This window comes from Lycium ferocissimum, chromosome 4, assembly GCF_029784015.1.
Source record: "Lycium ferocissimum isolate CSIRO_LF1 chromosome 4, AGI_CSIRO_Lferr_CH_V1, whole genome shotgun sequence".
NCBI classification, from domain to species: domain Eukaryota; kingdom Viridiplantae; phylum Streptophyta; class Magnoliopsida; order Solanales; family Solanaceae; genus Lycium; species Lycium ferocissimum.
Genome location: NC_081345.1, coordinates 22,405,294 through 22,415,254, shown reverse-complemented (window position 1 = coordinate 22,415,254; position 9,961 = coordinate 22,405,294). Strand labels below are relative to the sequence as shown.

General features: G+C 35.2%; 1 pseudogene; it reads left to right on the top strand.

Annotated features, from left to right (window-relative positions):
- The first annotated feature begins 2,323 nt into the window (after positions 1-2,323).
- Positions 2,324-3,891, top strand: LOC132054467 (disease resistance protein Roq1-like; annotated as a pseudogene).
- Positions 3,892-9,961: the final 6,070 nt, after the last annotated feature.

The following is a 9,961-nucleotide window of genomic DNA, read 5'->3' as shown; positions in this document are numbered from 1 at the left end:
CATGTTCTTCTTCTACTTTTTCTACAACCAAAATCATCAATTTCTACCAAATAACTTTTGGAACAAGTGAAACAAAAACTTTACCTTGATATTAAAGAAGAAGCGACGTGCACCTATAGACGAGGGTGAATAAGAAGATGACAAGAAAAGAGAGAGATGAGAGACGTCCAAGTGAAGGAGATTAATTGTTTGCTTGGGAGTTTTGATTTTGAAATATGGAAGAAGTGCGAGAGAGTTGTGGGGAGGGAACGGTTTGGGATGTTTTGCATAATGGGTGGATGTTTTAGTATAATGGGTGGGTGTTTTGTATTTTGTAAAAGATTAAGAAGTTTTAAAAATTACATTTTGGACCCCAATCTTCTTAATCTCAAATTTAATTGGGTTTTGATGTGGGGTGAGCCCCACACGTCACCTTTAGTAATTTGAAGACTTTTTAGTCACTTTCAGTTAATTCTTCGTAGTAGCTTGATATGGATTAATTGGAGATATTACACTTTTGAATCTCTTCCAGCAAATTTTGAACCAAAGAACCTTGTTGCGCTCAAAATGACTTTTAGTTCTCTTGTTCAACTTTGTATGGAGCCAAAGGTATTTGTTGATCTATCTCAATGACAGAGTTCTAGGTCTTGAAAAAAGAGTTATCTTTTAATGAAATAAGAAAAAAATTAATACTGACGTATCTATCCTTTTGCTTTTCATAAGCAGGATTTTGACAAGTTGACAATCCTCAATTTAAGTTTTTCTGAGAGATTACTCAAAACTCCCAATTTTTCAGATATCCCACATTTGCGGAGAGTTGTCATATAGATTGTAACACTCATATTCTGAAATCAAATACAACGATTATTGCGATATTTTTCGGTCTCGATTATTATTTTCTCGACTCGAAGTCATGGAAGCCATTGAGGAGTCAAGAACTTCCATTATAATCATGTCCGACAAGTATGAGGAAAGCCACAGGTGCTTGGTGGAACTGACCAAGATAATGGAACGTGTCGAGAGTAAATTCGAGATTCCATAACAGTCTACTATGATGATAATGAATGGAATGAACCCAGGTTACTAAGTTGGCCGACTGAAATGTTTGCTGATCATGACACATTCGAAGGCTTTGCTGTGGAGACGGCGCAGAGTTGGGTAGACTCTCTACGTAAAATATATAACATACCACCGTCCCAAATGAGTTATCTTCCATATTCTTTCCCGTTCATGTGGTAAAAATTGTTTACTTAAAATGACATATTGCTTGCATCTTTTATCATTGGATAAGTTAGCATCTCTATTTGGTACTAGAGTGTCAAATGAGCGGGTTGGGTTGAATTTGAGCGGGTCAAAACGGAAGGGTTATTGACCGCCCAAAAGTTACTTGACTGAAATGGGTTTGGCTGAAATGACTAAAAAGCGGGTCATAACCCACCCTGCTCAATTCTTATTAAATTTTAATTTCTTTGTTTGTTCTTTGTATTAAGTTTTTAGTACCTAATAAAACTATTTTCTTTCTTTATTATGGGTATATATAACATATCAAAAATGTTTTTTTTTTAAATATCTTGAAAAGATTTCGCATGGGTGAATTTGGGCTGCATACTTCTCGTGGGTTGAAATGGGTTGGCTTAAATGAGCTGAGCTAATAAATAGGGCGGTCATTGATCAGCCCAAACTTGGGCTGATTGGGTGGGTCATATTTCATGGGCTGATTTTGCCACCCCTACTATTTCCCCCTTTTTTGTTTTCCTCTTTTGGGGAATCTATCTTTGTTTATGGGTGTTGTTATATTGTAAGACGGAGGAATTGCTTATGAGGTCGAGTTTTTGACCTTGGAGGTAGTTGAATTTTATCCTACAGGTTGTATTTCCAGCAGATATGAAATTGATTAACCAGCTTAAATGTGCATTTGTCTTTGGTTGGACCATATCACATGAACGTTCTAGTCAAGTAAGATTCATAATTGAGTTGCAAGCTCGAGTTTTGAAAGAATTGTTTGATTGGAGATCAAGCTAACTATGGTGTGTATGAGCTTAATTAGCTTGTGTAATTTTTAAGTTGCAGCTGAACAACCTATCCTCTGAAATTAAATCTTATGTGGCCTAAGTTTGATTGTTTTAGTGGGACCGACCGGGGTTTGTTTGGTAATGGGGTGAATAAGTGCGATAGATAAGAAAACTATTCCAAGAAAGATAATACTTGACAAGATCTGTAGTCAAGCAGGTGTGTGTTGTATTGAAAATGTTAGAAAAGTTTCAATGTTACATGTGCTGGAATGTGGTTTGCTTTTAGCTTCCTCATCATTTATTATGTTTCAATTTTTTTTTTTTTCTTATTATAAGATTCTTTTTTGATATAGGGAGGAGCACAAATGTATCCAAGAAATTGTTGACAAAGTTTTGGAGATTCGAAGCATTACCAAATACCCAGTGGGAATCGAATCTCGTGTAAAGGAAATAGAATCGTTGTTGAAAGTTGAATGTGGCGGTGTTTCTTTTATTGGGATATGGGGGATGAGTGGTGTAGGTAAGACAACTGCTGCAAGAGCAATATTTGACGAGATATCTTGTCAATTTGAAGGGTCTTGTTTTCTTGCAAATGTTAGGGGAGTTTCAGAGAAGTATGGACTGAGCCATTTGAGACAGAAGCTTCTTTCACAAATCTTGGAGCAAGAATTTGTGGATGGGGTAAGGGAAAGAGCCTATTGGCGAATTCTTAGTCTCAAGAAGGTTATAATTATTCTTGATGACGCGGATAACACCCGTCAGTTGGAATATTTAGTTGGGAAACACGATTGGTTTGGTGATGGCAGTCGGATTATCACAACAACTAGAAACACTGATTTACTATGCAAGCATGATGAGTTATATTGTGTACCTCGGCGGCTAGACACGAGGCTCTAGAACTTTTTAGTTGGCATACCTTTCAACAACGGGCTCCTGTTAAGGAGTTTGAAGAGCTCTCGAATTGTGTAGTAGATTATGCTAAAGGCTTACCCTTAACTCTGGAGGTCGTGGGTTCTTGTCTCTACGAAAAAGGCTTGGATGAGCTGAGAAGTAAATTACACAGACTCGAAGATTTCGGAAATAGAAAAATTGTTAAGCTACTTAGTTTAGGTCTAGATGTATTGGGTGACGAGTACAAAAATATCTTTATGCATATTGCATGCTTCTTTAGAGGAAGAGAGCGACGTGATGTGATAAGATTAATGGATAGATTGGGCTTTGAATCAAGGATCGGAATACGTGTCCTTACTAATAGATCACTTTTAAACGTTTCAAATGGAATGATTGAGATGTGTGATTCAATAGCACAAATGGGTCAACAAGTGGCATGTGATGATGAGCTGGACAAGCCATGGAACTGCAATAGTAGCCTATGGCATGAAAAATATATGAAGACTGATTTTTCTGCAAGTCAGGTATGTACGTCCTCCAATGGTTAAAAATGCGGGAGATTTTCCATTTTCTCTTGGACATTGTTTTCACAAAAAAGTAGACATCGAATTCTACAACATACTTTGGTGCTAGTGTCACAACCCAAAATCCATCAGTGATACGTGACCGACATCCGACACTCTACCCATGTGCGAACCAAATCCATATGATATGCCCCAACTATATGAACTAAAGTAAATGCGAAAGCCATTTGAAAACCATAAACATTTTGTAACCCATGCATGAAACATGTAACCTTGGCTTATTCACCCCATTTCATATAAATCAAGAAATTTACATTTCAATAAATATTTTTCGTCCATGCAATGCGGATAACTATTAGTACAACCCAACTTGACAATCTATGAAGCCTCTAAAGCATGGAGTAAAGGACCATTCGGGACAAACCCCTAAGTACAAGGGAACACCTATCACGACTCACCCATATAATTCGGGAAAGAGAGTCATCCTAGCACTACGTGCTCATCACGTGCCGCACGTGGTAGGGGCCTACAAAAGGCTGAGTACACACCATTATAATAATCAAAAAGTAATTATTATCAACTCTCTCTAACTTACATTGGGACAGAACTTTATGGAACATTCAATGCATTTGACATTTGATATAAAACCTTAAAGACTTATATCAAATCATAGTTTCAACATTTGAAATAAAAAGTCAAGTGAAACTTCATTGCAATCAACATTAGCTTGTAAGCTTCCAACAATAAATGCAGAAGTGTATACTCAAAAATGATTTAAACAAGATGTAATCCATTTCAAATGAAAAAAAATATTTAAATAACTTTTGGCTCAGAAGGTCTAAAACGTATTCAAATCCTTTTTATACATTACACCGAGACCTTTTCGAAAACGCATGGATAAATTAGGGCGAGGCCTTCTTTGGCAAGACAACAAACTATTGGTTAATTTGCACGACCAGTTCTCTATCCTAATGTATACCAATTTTTCGCCTATAGGATAGAACACATTATTCTATCTTTTCTAAGCTAGCGTAAGCGGAATAATAAGAACAGAAAAATGAGGACACAGCAATATTTGGAAACCACCCGCTCACAAAGGGTGAAAAAACCTCGACCTACACCTCTGTAGGATTTTTCCGAACACCACTACAACGGTGAGCATTTGCAAATTCAAGTTACAGACTCTGTAACCTAAACTAAACTCTAATTCCTATCTCACTAATCTCCCTAGACTAATGATCCCACTCCAAGTTATCCCAACTTGAAGTTGAATTTGAATAACGTCATACCTATGAATATTGCTTCTCTGAAAGCTAATAAAGGTACTGTTATACCCCATTTAGACCGGATCAAATAGAGTACAACATATTGGAGATTCCTATGTTTGCTTTATTTTAGGAGTCGCCACCTAACTGATTTTAAGGTGAATTAGGGCACCTATTTTATTAACTAAGGTGAAGTCCAACTAAACCTCCATTAATAGTCTGCTTAAATTTTAATTCTAGGTAAGGGTTCTAGATTATCCTAAAGGGAAGGGGTTAGGCATCCTTTAGAATCCGTTAACTACGGTTTACCGGTCGAACTTAGGTTAATTAATTAAGATTAAATATAGTGTTTAAATTTTAAGAAAATGGCTTACAAATATTTCCAAAATTCAAAGGAAAATAATATTAGCTAAAATAAAACTTAAAGAAAATAATAATTTATGAAAAGAACTTTAAAGGCTAATAAGACTTATAAAGGTTATTAAGATTTTAAAGGAAGAATGTAATGATGCTATAATATTTCATAAATATTACTAAGGCTTTAAAAATGCTATTTAAAGTAAAACTTGTACCAAATATAATAATCTTGCATAAAAGGAAATTTCAAATGCCATCTAAAATAAAACTTATAAATATGGCTAAGTTTTGAATAGTAATGCCATTTAAACTAAAGTTTACAAAATACAATGGCTTGCATATAAATAGAAATCTTTTAGAAGAAAGCTTTAGCGAGTTTTAAAAGATTTGGAATAAAATTATATGAATATAGGGATATAGAAACCTAGGCTTATTAAATAAGATGCAAAAAGGATAATGATTTTTCTTCCTCTAACTTTATTTAGTCGTATTCGACTAAAATACGTATAGTTTGATAAATCTTGAAGAAGTTATTTATAAAAACTCTTGAACTTATATTTGTGTATTAGTGGCGTTTTGAAATCTTACAATATTAAGAATAGAAAATGATTCCATTAACTCAAAATACGTAATTACGCTATTCACGAATTAATTGTTCTAAGTAAATAAAATAAATATTAGATGCTATCACTTGCCTTGAAAAATTAATGTTAATATCTCTCTTAAATCTACTACCCATTCTACTAAAGCTAAACCCACTAATTTGCTAAAAACTCGTCCAAGTTAAGAAAAATAAAACAAGTTAAGATGTTAGTCATAAAAATACACAACAAATGAGGAATAGCAAATATAAATGGGCTCAGCCCATTTAAAAAGGAGATGCAATGGAGCCATCTGTTGGGCCTCGGCCCATATATTCTTTGCGGATACCGTTTTGCCGCTATTGGGCCTCGGCCCAGCAGAGATTTTATGCAAAAGACTGCTGCGGATGGGCTGGACGCGGAGAATATTTCGTTGGGATTTTAGCCCAACACCGAATATGGGGAGACAAACGAGTCCCTCGGACTCGTGTGCGGTGATCATGCAAAAAAAATGAAAGGAAAAGGATTAGTATCTAATCAATGAAAAGTCAAACATATAAAATGTAAACTTAAGACAATTCAATAGATTATGTATATATATTGTATATTCAAGTATACCTCATGTATACACATTCATAGGGATATATAGAAGGTTAATATTGGAAAGCTTTCGCCCCCGTCTTCCCGATGTTGCACAAGTTCCAAGGGATTTCATGAATCCCAGGCATGGCTAACACCGGGGAGGATTTAAGCTTGATCCATAATGACCAATCTAACCTCCCTATTAACGTGCTTCAGTTGAGTATACCAGCAATATACACAGATATATATACATAATCAAACACGGCCTATTTATGACGTAAGAGCATATAAAGAAACCATTAACAGATGCAGGCGACATAACAAGCTTAACAGAACTGAAGTTTTATTTTCTGGATTAGTTAGCACACTAACTAATGATCATACATCTGAACCTCTTCATAAATAAGTCCATACATCAGATCGCTCAAATTAAACTTAGGCATTCAAACGTGTTCCCAATAGCCACAATCAGAAGCTTATAGTTCCAGACAAACGATTGAAACACGAAGTGTCAATAGACACTAGGAACATCAAATCTCAGAATTTCAACAGATTCACCAGAGAAGACAAAAACAGAATGTAATGATTTAAAAAAACAGGTTTAGATCGAAATTGTTTTAGGCAAAAAGGAACCATCTTGAGACTTCAGCATATCAAACCAACCAGCCTAAACTCATATCATGGACTTCTAATATGAAACAGGACCAATAGGGAACATGCAGAGATCTCGGTCACTCATTTTATCAAGGGATAGGTCACAGACCGAAGCACAAATTCCATAGTTTGAAACAGGGTCATGAAAAGAGACACATAGGGGTTTTGGTCACTTTCAAGTCAAGTAAATGCCATTTTAGTCTTAGCAAACTCATTTTTAATTTCATAGGCTTAAAGGTCCTGCTTATCATCAATAGAACATTATGAAGACAGTGTTGAACTCAAACGACACCCCATAGAGATCATAAGTGATTTTAAACTCCAACACTCGAACAAATATATATAGGCATGCTTCAAATATCACATCAATCTACATGCTTCCTACTATCGATTTGAAAAGGGAGTTAAGTGTGCTAATTATCTTACACAGAGAGATTTAGAAGCCTACTTATCATATATTAGATCATAGGTGGCTGACCAGCATTAATGGGGATTTAGCATAATCCAACAGCGAGATAATCAGCTACAGGGGACTTAACTATATCAACATGCTTAGCAGGCTTTTAGATCAAACATTGCGCTTGGCAAACATTCTAGCGGTGAACCACATAGATTCAAGTTTCAGATGATATACAAAAGCTATACAATGTACAAAATTTCAATAAATAGGCCTAGCTTTCCCCACAACTGGACGAGATATGAACCAAACAACAAGGATATCAAACAAGGTCTAAGCAACTTAGAACATAGTTAAGCTTAGCAGGATGAGCAACAAGATCAAACTTAACCAAACTAACACAACATGCTTAGTTAAAACATATTAGCTAAACTAACCCATCAGGCATATTTAACTAAAAATTAAACTGAACTAAGACTGATATACAAACACGTTTCACTACATTGAACTACTGAACGTACTTATTGAAACAAATTAAATCAACTTAACACAAGGACATGCTTAACCACATAGGCTAACTACATCAGCACATAACATGCTTAACTAAGCCGAAATTAATATCAACACATAGGCACAGATAATTTAAAGAGAATTACTGCCTAAATTAAACGAAAACAAACTAGGCTAACCTATGCGAACTCGACAACAACAGAACTGAAAATAGGATTGAAAGGGAATTTAAACATCTAAAATGAAAATGGAGCTAAACTAATTTAATGGAGCTAAACTAATTTACTCGAAACACAGAATTAAAGAAAATAAGAATATCGAGACAAGAGGGAAAATTACCTGCTTCGAGTGCAGTGAACTAGGATTCAGCCACGGATCCACACTCGAACGCGACGAACTCGAATGCGCTTGAACAACTCTCAAAGCCAGAAAAAAAAAAAGTAATTTTCTGAACTATCTTCGCTTTCTCTCTTTTATAATGCTATCGCTCTTTTTTTTTTTTTGAATCTGGTTTCCTCGCAGTTCTTTTCGATCTCCAAAAAAAAAAACCCCTCTCACACTGAGGGTGGGGTTCCTTTTTATAGAACCCCCGAAAACCCTAAATCCTTTTTTCGTTTTTGAGAGGAGTGAGTAGAAATGGAGGGAAAAATCCCTCCAATTTGTGAATCAACCAATCACAAACGAGCTTTTCAAATTCGCATTTGGACAAATCCCATTAAGGGTTTCAGATCGAAACAAAAAAAGAAAGAAGGCAACAAAACTTACGGTGGTTGAACCTGACGGGGAAAGGACGAGCCATTAATTCCTTTCCCCAAAATGGCCATGCATGACCTGTAAGATTGAAAGGGTTCTGCACTTTTTCCATTTGTGGAAGAGGGATGAAGGGGAAGGGAGAAGAGAGAGAAAGAAGGTGGGCGGCGGATGAAAAATGAGAAGGGCGAAACCCTACTCGTTTCATTAAGAAACGAGTTGGGCCGGCGGGTTGGCTAAAATATGGGCCGGGTGGGTTTAAAAATATGGGCTAGTTTATGTTAGGCTGGTCATTAACGGGTAGGGTATCATTTTAGGGGACAATGGGCTTCTAATTCTAAATAGATACCTACTTCAATTAATTATATGCCACCGCGTGTTAACTATTATTTGATATAAAAGTACATATTTATTGGTAATTAGATAAAGATAAAATTATACGACGTCGTAATAGCCGTGCGATATTCTGAAAGTCGATAGTAAATAAAATGTTGTTATTTAGTTGTGCGGAAACAAATGCGATGCGTGTGCATAAGATAGTAAAAATGCTGAAATGATAAAAATGCAGATTATCATAATACAGGTAATAATAATTAAATAATAACAATAATAATAATAATAATGATAATAATAATAATAATAATGATAATAATAATAATAGAAATAATAATAATAATAATAATAATATTAAGACAGCGATCATAACAATATTAATAATCATAACATTAAGTGCTTGCAGCATAGTAAAATAATAATACTAATAATAACTATGATAATAATAAAAACAATAATAAAAATAATGATGATAATAATAATATTAATAGCAGTAATGATAATGATAATAATAATAATAATAACAATAGCAATAATAATAATAATATTAAGTATAGATCATAATAATAATAATAACAGTAACAAATATAGTATTAATAATAATAAAGATAATACTAATACTAATAATGATAATAATAAAATAATAATAATATGACTATTCGCAAATAGATGTCTAGGAAAAAGGGCGGGACAAAATCGGGTGTCAACAACTTGTCCCTCTTTGCCCGGTAATGATGAAAAGAATTTTCGGGCAAAGACGTTGACTCAGTAGCCTATTTTGTCCCGACTAGAAGAATTCGGGAGACTCTAAGGATAAGGAAAATTTGAGAGAATTGTGGCCGAACTCCGGTCTCCGAGTTGCCTACATAGCTCGGGTTGCACGAGAATCAGGTCGCGTGTAGTTCTAGGAAGCTACGACACTTGCGAATAATGAGCCACGATTGGGACGAATCTTTGAAAAATATTGTCCCAGTGTCGAATTATAATGACAACATGATGATTGAGGAAATATAACGAATTCTGAAAATTTTGGGATATGAATACGTGTGAACTCGATGATCGAGTTATGAACGGGAACGGGATATTTGGGGGGTAGAGACGAGCGTTCGAGGTAGATCCTTGACCT